The following is an 11,912-nucleotide window of genomic DNA, read 5'->3' on the forward strand; positions in this document are numbered from 1 at the left end:
GGGATGTGGGCCTCCCCTGGTGGCACAGTAGTTGAGCGCTGGGCTGCGAAACTACCCGCAGCCTCTGCAGTGCCGGTTCGATCCCTGGTCACTGCGGCGAGGGTCCCACATGGCGCGACAGACATCTCTTGCTGTGCCTGCTGCTCCCCTCAGCAGTGTATTTCAGTCAGTCTGCCTGTTCTGTTCCCTGCTCTGGCTCTGGTGAATTCTCTCACCCTCCCGCACTTCTGACTGTACCAGTGCTTGTATAAATAAATAAATAAATCTTTAAAAAAAAAAAAAAAAAAAAAAAAGAACAGAGGGATGTGTGGGAGAATGCACAATGCACTATGGTGAAGTCTTCGCAAGGTGCTTTGTGGTGGGAGAGCTAAGGTGACCATGCCTGAGGGGGGAAATCCTATATTGTCAAAATATTAACAAAGATGTAAAACAACAATACTTCATTAAAATAAATTTTTAAATATATAATTAATTTTTTTAATTTATTTATTTATACAAGAACCGGGGTACAGGCCAGATGCGCGGGAGGATGAGACGATCCACCAGAGACAGAGCGGGGAACAGAACAGGCAGACTGACAAAATACACTGCTGAGCAGTGGGCGGGCAAGACAGGAGAGGTCTGCTTCACCATGTCGGATTCTCGCCGGCCGGCATCGAACCCATGCTGCAGAGGCTGCAGACAGCTTCGCAGGGTGGCACTCAACCGCCTCCGCCACCAGGGTGGCCCTAAATATTTTTTTTAAAGGCATTTTCTGAGCTTCTATATGCTAGGCAATATCCAGTCACACTTGGCTATGACCTCCTGGTACCTACCCAAATGGGTGCAGGTGTGTCTTGTTTGACACAATGGGTGTGTTTGTAATGTAAATCGAATTCTTATGAAATAGGTGAAAAAAGAGAAGAGCTGAGGTTTCACTTACTATGTCTCAGCCAACTAAAAACCAGGAAGCAAGAAAAGAACCTCTTCAGAGAAGTGAAAGGAGAGGCTAGAACCGTCTGGAATACAAAGGACCCCAAACTGAGCATGGAGAATCCAGTTTCCTCCCATCATCAGAACATGAGAGTCCAGCCACCTGGGTGCAGCTTCACCATAATTTATTCAACTCGTCAACTATTTACTGAGCATCAATTACAGCCAATAATAACTCAGCTGTCACTCACGGAGGCAGAACAGAGCTGGGGTTAGCGGTGCCGGCTCTGCCTTCACAAGATTGAGGTCAATCTATATGGAACAATCTCTAGGATAATAAATGACACAAGGAAAGTGTGACATAGTGTGGAGCAAAGGGTACCACGAGTTAAAGAAGTGGGGGGTGTGTGCCAGTTTAGTATGCAGAGCTTACCTCTGGAGGATTCGTAACACAGGTGAGAGTAGCACTTCTGGCCATAATGGAGTAACAGGGACCAGACTTGCCCTCCTTCCTTAAGTGGCTTAAAAACAAAAACTGGCAAGATGAAGCCAGGGTTGCCTGACGCTGGGCAGCACACAGCAGCAGGGCTAGGAGGAGGGGTCGCTGATGGCTGAGAGGAGGCAAGTCCTACCCACGACTGCCCCAGGTTACTGCCAGGAGGTGATGTCCACACCACCATGATGGGGAGACCCTGGATGAGCCCCATGGCCTTCCTAAGTCAAGGATATGAAAGATGACATTTGGGGCAGCCGAGGCAGCAAGAGGCTGGCAGGCCTGGCTACCAGGGAAGAGGGAGCTCCAGCCATCTGCAGAGGGTGATTTCTGGTCTTTGTCTGAGCTCTAGGAAGCTTCCCAGAGGTTGGGAAAGAATCACTACAAGCCAGTAAGCCCAATAGTGTCCCAGCTTCCCACAGGGCAGGAAACAGGTCATGGTCCCACTGCCCCAGTGAAAGACCTTAACTACACGGGGCGGGGGGTAAATCCTCAGATGTAGGAACAGTTAGCCCCAGACTGAAAACCATTCTGGGCCAGCGTAATAAAGTTTAAAAGTGGGGGGAGGGCGGGGGTGACAGAGGGCAGGAAGAGGGAGGTTGGCGCTTGGTAGGGTCTTGGGGTACACTACCCGTTCACTCTACACCTCTTAAAACTGTTTGGAATTTTTACTGTGTATTTCTTTCTAAAGACATTTTTATGGGGGGAAACCCCAGAGTCAGACTGTCAGGGTGAGCCTCAGACCCCACCTCTGTGAGCTGTGTAAACTCAGGCAAGGAGCCCACCGCTCTGCCCCAGTGTTCTCATCCACAGAATTGCGGAGAAGATTCACTGAAACGCGTATGTGAGAACCAGCAGAGCGCGGCACTTGCATGAAAATGAAGTTTTTGCTTCCCTCTGGCCCACGTTTCTGGCAAAACCACTCCACTTTTCTTGTGGAGAAACTCCCCTACCGACGGGTCCCACGTTTGGGGTGACCGCTACCCCGTACCCCACTCCTGGGCTGGGCATGCTGCTGGGACTGACCAAGCCCCACATCCTGTGCCAGAGGCCCAGTCGGTAAATTGGTGGAGAGGGGCACTGAGATTTTTGCTGAAAATGTTGGGAGAGAGATACCCTTGTTTCAGCGGGGCTGCCGAGAGGGTGGAAGCTGCCTGGGGTCGTCTTCAGGGAGCCAGACTGAAAAGGAACAGAGATGAGGAAAGCAAAGCACAGCGACAGGGAGACATGGTCCTGAGGGTGTCGCTGGAGCCCTGAGATCCAGCCCTGCCTAGGGCAGGTTCTGCATTTGCCACCAGGAAAAGCCTGACAAAATCAGTCATGATTATCATCATTGAATTCATTCAGCAAGAGCTGAGCCCCGATGAGGTCCAGAAACTGTGACCAGAACTAAGCACTCAAATATGAGGTCCCTCCCTTCAAGAAGTTTACAGTCCCGCAGAGGAGACAGATAGCTGTTCTGGTCGAGAGATATTCCCAGAGTCCCCCAGGCGAAGCACCTGGGCCATCCAGGGAAGAGTAGACGAGATGTTCTGAAAGGCTCTGTGAGCCCACCCTGAGGCTCAGTGGATACTGAGGAAGTGGCCACGAGATTAGGGGGAATGAGGGCCTCCGATGGAGGTGAGAGGAAGCAGGTGTGCTCAGGAAGATGGTAGGTGTGAGATGGGGCTAGCGTAAGCAAGGGAAAATCAGGAAGTACTTGGCGTGTCATGCCCAAGGGTCTGCACTTTGTGTCCTGATCATTGTGGAGTGCTGGGCAAAGACTTAAATGAGGGGCCTCCCTGGTGGCGCAAGGGGTTAAGCAACACACTATGAAGCAATCCACAGCCTCTGCAGCACGAGTTCAATCCCCTGCCGGCCAGGGAGCTACTCACATGGCGCAGCAGACCTCTCCTGTCTCACCCGCTGCTCCCCTCAGCAGTGTACTTTGGTCAATCTGCCTGTTCTGTTCCCCACTCTGTCTCTGGTGAATCTTCTCATCCCCCGCATCTCTGGCCTGTACCCCGGCTCTTGTATGCATAAATAAATAAATCTTTAAAAAAAAAAACAAAGACTTAAATGAGGAGTGAGTTCTGGCCAGATTTTGGTGCAAAGAGTAGATTGGAAGGTTAGACAGGTAGAGGACACCCTTTAGGAGAACACTTGAAGGTATTAAGGACTGAATTTAGAAGTGAGACAGTGGGGTGAAGGAACAATTGGAGACATTTTAAGGAAAAGGTATGGACCAGTCCTGATGTTGAAGGATAATGGATTTCAGTTTGGAGCATTAAAATAGGAATAATAGTGTTTATAGCACTTACACCCCCACCAAGTCCTATTCTCAATGCTTTACTAACTCCAGCCCCTTCCGTAGATATCATTGGGATTTTGCATTTCACAGACATGGAACTGGACCACTGTGAGGTGAGCTGAGGTCAGATTCTAGCAAGAGATAGAACTGCAACACCAATGGTAGCTGCCAGGACCTGAGCCCGTGCCACTGACCTTGACTGCTACAGTCTGCTGCCACGGCTCGCACATCCTCGTTTAAAAGGCAAACAAACAAGAAGAGGAGCCCAGGAAAATAAAATCAATTGGCTAGGGAGGCAGACAGTAGCATGGGAAGGCATGTGACAAAAACAAGGAGGGAGACGCCTCTTGGCTACCTCAGTGGTTATCAAACACCCACCATGTCATTGGGGGATGGCAGGGGGACTTAGCTAAGATGTCAGTGGCGGTACTGCCACACTCAGTATCTCCATTATCCCTGGTTCTGTAAATAGGTGAGTTTACAGCCCCAATTTTAAAAGGCAGAAAGTGAGGTTCAGAAAGTTCAGGGGACCCCTGAGGTCACAGAGCTGATGAGTGCCCGGCCAGCCCTCAGACCTCAGATCTGCAATCTGTGCTCGGGGATGTAGGGGTATAGTGCTGTAGAGGTGCTCAGAGCAGGGAGACCACATAAGGATGGTGAACTGTCCCCTTGGGTGTGTAAGCTTGTCTCTCAAATCAGGATACAACAAATGAAAGCACAATAATCGAGCTCAGGCAGCACAGGGGTGAGCACCTGGGGAAGTGATTCTGACTCTGGAGGTGAGGCTCCATCACAGAGCTGGCGGACATGAGTTGGGTGTACCAGGAGAGGTCAAGTATAAAAATGAGGGGATAAGGGACATTTCCAGGGACCAGAATCTCACATGGGTACTCTGAGCCTGCAGGGGGCACCTGCAATTTCCACATGCAACATCTCTGCTCTTCTCCCCCATTTTCCTTTGAGGTACCACTCCTCCCACACTGGGGACCCATGTGTTTGGACAGGGCTGACCCCACTCGTTCCCTCAGATTCCAGGGATGGGCACTAGATGCCACTCTGCCTAATCACTGCTTTCATCTCCTCCACCCCAGTGACTGACTTGGAACCCACCCCAGCCAAGGAGACTCAGCCTCAGGTGTCTGCAGGAGCTTGCGAAGGAGGACTTCTCCCTCTGGAATGGCTGGCTCGATGATGCCACCTGGAGAACATTGGGGAGAGGCCTACCCAGGAGTGAACCCCACACTGAGGAAAGGTGATAGGAAGGAGAACAATTGGCTGCTGATATTTGCACTCCTGGATCCAGCCATGCCTGATTGCAAACATCCCCAGACTTTTTAGTTACTCCAATGAATAAATTCCTTTCATTGTTAGACCTGTTTGAGTTGGGGTTTCTGTTACTGGCAGGTGAAAAGGGACTGAGTGGACACAGAGCCCCAAAGGTATCCAAAGTTGGGGCCTTCCTGTCTGCCCCAAAGGATAGGAGTTGGGGGGTGGTGATGTTAAGTGAGGTAAGGACCCTAAGAGACAAGGGCTAAGGGCTTCTGTGCAGGGTGAGATCATAGCATTTTGTCGAAGTGGCTTTAGTTTCAAATTTATCTCAAAGGGGGGATAACATTTTTGCCAGGCAGCAGCTGGGAAAGTGCAACCCAGGAGAAGAAGCTAAAGACAGAGAAAAGGAAAACCACGGGGCATGTTCGGGGCACAGCACACAGACCCCGCTGGGGAGGAGGTGCAGTGAGGCAAGAGACACAGGATTGCCAAGGTGCGTTGGAGACCCTCAAGTGCCCGGCTGGGTACATTTGGGGAAGCACATGGCAGGGCCAAGGAGCCACCTCCTCCAAGGTCTCTAGAAGTGTTTGGATCCCAGGGAAACCAGAACAGGAGCTCAGGAGGGCAGAAGGAGGTAAAGAGCTAAGCGTCCAGGTAAGAAAGGAAAGAGGTGACTTTGTTCTCTGGCCCCACACGATGGGGCAGGAGACGGCGGTGTCCTCTGGGCCTAGACACTCTCCTCCCTGCTCCAGCAGAGCCCGGGTTGGGGGATGAGATGGGTCCTCCACCAGCACCTGCTCTGGGAGGGGCTTCCCAGCCAGGGCCCCCAGAAGGATGCCCAGGCCCTGGCGAGGGGGAGCTGTCTGAGTTTCCCGGCTGGTTCCTGCTCCCCTCTGCCTCCCCTGCAGAGCTGCTTCTCAGCACCTCCAGCCACGACGAGGGGATGTGTCCCTGCTGCTTGAGTTAATTACAGTAATTATACCTGCTCCCTCTTAGGCTCGGCTCCCTTTGTTCCCAGTTTCCTGCCCGCTCATTTGCAAATCTAATCGCTCTGTGGATTGATTTAAAAAAAAAAAAAAAAAAAGCAACCGGGCTAGAGAGACAAAGATAGGGAGCAGAAAATGTGGGAGAGAAAAAGTGGGGGTGGGGCTGGGCCGGGGCGGGGTGTGGAGAGGAGATAGCCCATGAGAACATCAGGGACTGGAAAGAACTTTGGAGCGGACTGGAGCTCGCTCGTCTCCTCTGGGGACCCGCAGAGTCACCGACAAGGGCCTGGAAGCCACAACTATAAAGACCACCCTCGTCATAGCCTGCAGCTCTTACGGCAGTGACCCCAGCTTCTCCCCAGACCAGGCTTATCTTGTACAAATGACAGGAAGCTGGGAAGAGCCCCAAATTGAAACAATTAAGGAGCAATGCCTGCTCCTTGAATCCTGCTCTCCCGGGACCTGGGCCTCATCCACACCCGCCCTGGCCCTGCCCATACTTCAGTGCCTTGACTGAGTGGGGCTGTGGGGGGAGCTCAGGCAGGGGCCTGGAAGGAAGCAGAAATACTCTGAAGAGGGAAATCTGAGAGATGGGTGGTGGGTGGTTCCTCTCTCACCCCAACCCCATCCCAGAGCCACCCTTGGAAACACCCTGGCCCAGGGATTTTCCAGCTGGCTCTGCAGAGCTCTCAGACTTCATGGAGAATCCCCAGGGAGCAGGAGGGCTAAGTGGGCCTTTAATGACACCCCTTTAATGACTTTTATCCAGTTCACATGTTGGGTCCCACCTTAACTTTTGTTTCAAAATAACACAAATTAAAAAGGAGAAGAATCACCTGCTGTAAAGAATGAGACAACAACTGAACTGATCCAAACTTCTCAGGAATCTGAGAGGAAAAGGAGGCTCGAGTTCATCGAGTGGCCTGAACATCACAGAGCAAGCAGGTCACAGGCCTCTCAGCAACCAGTCAAGAGAGATGTCTCCCTCCATGTGTGCTGCTTATCGGAGTGTCGGGGTTGGGGGGCCTGCCAAAGCTCCTGCCTCTGGAATGAGGGCAACATGACTGATAGCATCATCCTGCCAGAAGTCCCTGATGAACCCAGGAATCCTGGCTCATCGGTCCTCTGGGTGAACCTGATAGGCAAAGGGACTTCTCCAAAACTGGCTACAACTGTATTTCCAATCCCACATGCTTTTCTCAAAACCACACCACCAGCACCCCATGCCAAATATGGCAACAGTGATGTTGCATGACTTCCCAAGTGGGGTTAAGACCACAGCAATACAATGTACCTCCCTGGTGGCTTGCGGGTTTAAATCTCAGCACTATCACTGCCACAGCCTAAGTTCTATCCCTGGCCAGTGAGCTACCCACATGGCGCAGCAGACCTCTCCTGTCTCACCCACTGCTCCCCTCAGCAGTGTATGTCAGTAGATCCACCTGTCCTGCTCCCCACCCTGTCTCTGGTGAATCCTCTCAACCCCACACCTCTGGTCTAGACCCCCGTTCTTCTATGCAAACAAACAAACAAAAAAAGACCACACAGATTTCTCTGCTTCTCTCTTTTGGGAAGGGCACCTCTGGAATGCAAGCACCATACTACGCAGGAGCCCAAGCCGCAAGGAGACAGCATGTGTAGGAGCTACACAGCTAAGTTTGCAGCCAACAGCCAGCCTCTCCATTAGACATGAGAGTGAGGAAACTGCAGATAATTCCACACCCAGATGGAGAGAGTCCCACAGTTTTTCAGCCTCCCATGGAGGCCCCTGCATTGTGGCACAGAAACAGGCCATCCGCATCCTGCCCTGTCCAAATCTGTGACCAGCAGCCTCTGAACATAGAAACAGCTACTTCCGCCACTAAGTTTTGGGTTAGTTTGGCAATGAAAAAACAAAACAGGTGGCATCCAGAGACCAGGACAGATATTCCCTATATGAAGTCAGGTTCAACTAAGCTTACAGCCGATGGCCAGGGACCCAAGAATAGAGCTGAACTCAAGTCCTCAGCTATTATTTGGACTCAGCCTGATTGCCCCAATTATTTCATAAGAGAAGGTCACAGTTCAGGTCAGTTTGTAGGCAGAAGAGAGCCTGGGGGTGGGAGTCAGTTCCCCACACTGGATTCAGCCAGTGTTTACTAAGTACCTACCATGAGTCAGACACGGAACAGAGTTCCCGCCCTAGCGGAGCATGGTATAATTGGGGAGGCAGACACATGCACACTCAAAAGTAATTATAATGCAATAAGTTAACTTGCTATTAAAAGTAAAAGTACTTTGGAAAACTTCGAGAACAGGCGTGTCAGCGTCAAATATTCTGTACCCTGGGATGGTTCCCATGCATTCAGAGGTAAAAATGTTATCACCTCCTGGTTCTCAGTACTGGCAATCCAAATTCCTTAGTCCAATTCTGGAAGAGAAGGCCTCAGGGCATGCTTGCTTAGAAAAAGTCAAGGACTTGCTAAACGTCTTTTCACATATTATATAACCCTATGGAAGCGAATGTCAGTGGCTCCAAAAAAATTCCACTCTCCCATTCTCCAGAATAACAGGGCCGTGAATATTTTTGCTAGATTTCATGTCACCCAGAGTAAGGATTGGTTCTCAGTCTCCCCCTCCTTTAAGTTATATGTGACTATGTGGCCAGTGGGGTGCCTAGCAGCTGATAGATGAAATTTGTGAGTTAATCCCTAAAGAAAGGGAGCCATGCCCTCCTTGGCAGCTTTGCCATCTCCTTCCTAAATGCAATAAGGACGTGTGCCCTGGAGCCATTCTGGTAAGATGGAGAAACACCTTAGAAATGGCAGAACCTGGGTCTTTTGCACCTTGGAACCCCTTTCTAGCACTGGTCTGCCTAGCAGACCCTAGCAAAAAAAACCCTAGTCTTTACTGTATCAATCTAGCTCTAAAAGCTCCATTAACTTAAACTACCCATTCTTTAGTCCCATGTACATACTTTCCTCACTGTGCTTCCTCTCCCCACCCCCACCACACACACACACACACACACACACACACACATGCACACACATGCACAGGTGCACACACACCGGGATGCCATTCAGCTGTCCTCACAGTGGTGCACATGAAGTATCATTATTCCCATTTTCAGATGGGAAGACTGAGGCTCAGAGCAGCCAAAGGATTTTCCCAGCTTCTCAGAGCTGGGAAGCAGATTCATTCCTCTGCCCCCAAACCAATGGCATCACCTCACTCAAGTGTCACTTTCTCTCGTCTCTGTCTTGGTGTGACTCTGATGTGTTTGTCTCCTTCTGTTTCCTTCCCTGGTGTGCATTTCTCCTGTCCCTTTCCTCTTCTTCATTCAGACCTGAGATTCCCCACTATCCTCCCGGAACCAAAGAATAGGGCACATAGTAGCCCAGGTCACAAGCTGGCTGGGGGCTGAGATCTGAGTTCAGAAACACAGGACAACTTCGCTTCTCCAGGAATAAGAGCAGAGGCTGCTCACAACAAACAGCCCTGGGTCCTCCTGTGCCATTTCCACTTGCATGCTTCATTACAGTCCTCTGTGTTGATCGTTCTCCCAGGCCCTCTGCTCGTTCTAAGGAGAGAGAATACCAAAGAAATAGAGGTGGCAGTGGCACCTTTAAAGGGAAGAGAGAAGGAGGGGTTGGGGGGAAAAATAAATAAAAGGAAAGGAAAGAGATAAGCAGTCAAGCCCCAGGCAAAGAAGTGGCTCTAGCAGTGAAAGAAGACAGCCCTCACGGTTTCCTTCATCTTGGAAGAGGGGAACATGGCCGGGTGTCGCAGAGCCTCTGAAGTGGCCGTCCAGGCTGAGGAAGCTGGCCTTTTTCCCGCCCCACAGTAATGACCAGCCACGACCAACCGGGCAGAGAAAGGGCGCCACCTCCTGGCTAGACATGAGCGTAGGCCCAGCACGCGCAGTTTACCCAAGTCACACCTCCCAAACATCAGTGTTAGCACCATCTCCAGAGCCTTAGCCTGCAGTCACCCAGGTCCTCATCTGGACTTTGGAAATTAGCAGACTGCATTGAGCAGTAGTAAAATGAGACCCGCCTCCGCCCACCAGTGAGGGTCAGCAAGATCACTACCCTGTGGTAGGACCCTGTGTAGACGAGCAACTGCATAGATTATATTGAATTTGCCAGGTCTTATTTTTAAACTGGGAATAAGAAGGGGGTGTGATGATTCTAGTGAGAAGGCAAAGTCCTCACAAACTTAGGACAACGGCCATAAAGCTGAGTCCTTAGTCTTGACTCGCCACCTAGCATCCTCCAGGTAGCCTAGTGCATGTTCAACCACGAGGGGAAAAGTGAAATGAAAGACTCGCTGAAGTGCTAGAAATAGAGCAATAAAGGTTTTGTCTAAAAGGCAAGATGAAATTAGGGATTTTATAATTCGATCAGAATACCCGTGGTAACACAAATATTCCCTTGTTTGGTCTCCAGACATAATGCCTCCGTGTGTTTTCAAAAGTATAATATAACAAAAACAAAGATGTTGGCATCCTCCAAACCCAGGACACAGACCGTGTGGCACATGTTTATCCCCTGCTTCTCCAATGTGGTCAAATCTGACACCAGCAACACAGCATGGCCAGAAAGGAGCAAAAGGAGCATGATGTATTGAGATAATGTGGAGCCCTTGCCTTCCTGTTTGGAAACTATGATTCTAGGACAGCTGGACAGTTAGTGCATCTGTAAAATGGGATGATAGCAGCATCTATTCAAGCAAAGCAAGAAAATAGGAAAGAAAACTGTGTTTATCAAATGTCTGTGTGCTGGCAATGGGCTAATCACTTTATATTCCTGGTCTCATTTAATCCCACAAGGAATATGTTATTACCTGCAGTTGATAAATAAGGATGCTTGTTGAGGTTAATTAAATTTTTCAAAGGCCCCACAGATCATACATCGTAGGTAGAATTCAAATATAATGCATCTGACTTTCCAATGCAATATTTTATATACTATGAAATACTATATCAAGGTAAGGACCATTTTTATCTAGGACATTCATGGACAAGGAATGAGAAGGTAGAGCTCTTCAGTATGTGAAATGTCTGGTCCCCTCTTCCAACTTCCCTTGCTCTTTGCCTCTGACCTCAGATTCTCTTTATACCCAACTCCCAAGACCTGCCTTCTGGAAAGTTCTGTTATGAATCATCTATTTGTCTTTGCAGCTTGAAGTAGAAGAGGCAACTCCTTTCTCATGGAAGTTGCTGCCATTCTAGCTTCTCCCTAGTTGCCAAGTGAATATCATCTCTTCTAAAGAAATTTTCAAAATCAGGGAGCCAGTGGAGAAACCTATGGGGCCAAATATGTCCTCATTGTCACTTAGTCACATAGTCCTGAAGCCACATCACTCAAGACATCATGTACAACGGGCCTTCCTGGATATTATGGACCACCAAAAACATTCTTCTCTCAATGTCCATCTTGGGATTAAGGATAGAATCCCAGATTGGACAGACTGGTAATAAGTCCCAAGGTGGAATTCTGCATATTCTATTGCATATTGCTGCCAACTCTTAGAGGCCCTGAATCCTATGCCAGGACTATAGCTGCCCTTCTCTATCTCTATCTGCTGGTCCCAAGGTTTCTCAAACCCAGCCCATCTAAGCAACCAATTATCCCCAGCCCTCCTTATCTCAACACCAAGTGTCAGTCAATAATATAATCTTCCACACAGATGTCAACATTAAATCCAGAGTCTGGCATATAGTAGGGACTCAATGAACATTGGCAGAACTCATGCATCAAACAAACACTGATTATAATCAATGTGTCAAATACTCTTCTTGAAGTTGGGGTTGTCTGGTGAGTGAGATAGATGAAAGAAAAAGATAGACAAAGGACAAGCATGTAATGCTGCCTTATTTAATAATGAACTAATAAGAAGCTAAGCCATAGATACTGATAACAGAATTGTGGTCACCAGAGAAGAAGGAGGCAAGAGGGAATAGGTAGAAGGGCCAGCT

The sequence above is a fragment of the Talpa occidentalis genome, unplaced genomic scaffold (genome assembly GCF_014898055.3).
Source record: "Talpa occidentalis isolate TD23 unplaced genomic scaffold, MPIMG_talOcc4v2.1 talOcc4.11, whole genome shotgun sequence".
Taxonomy (NCBI): Eukaryota; Metazoa; Chordata; class Mammalia; order Eulipotyphla; family Talpidae; genus Talpa; species Talpa occidentalis.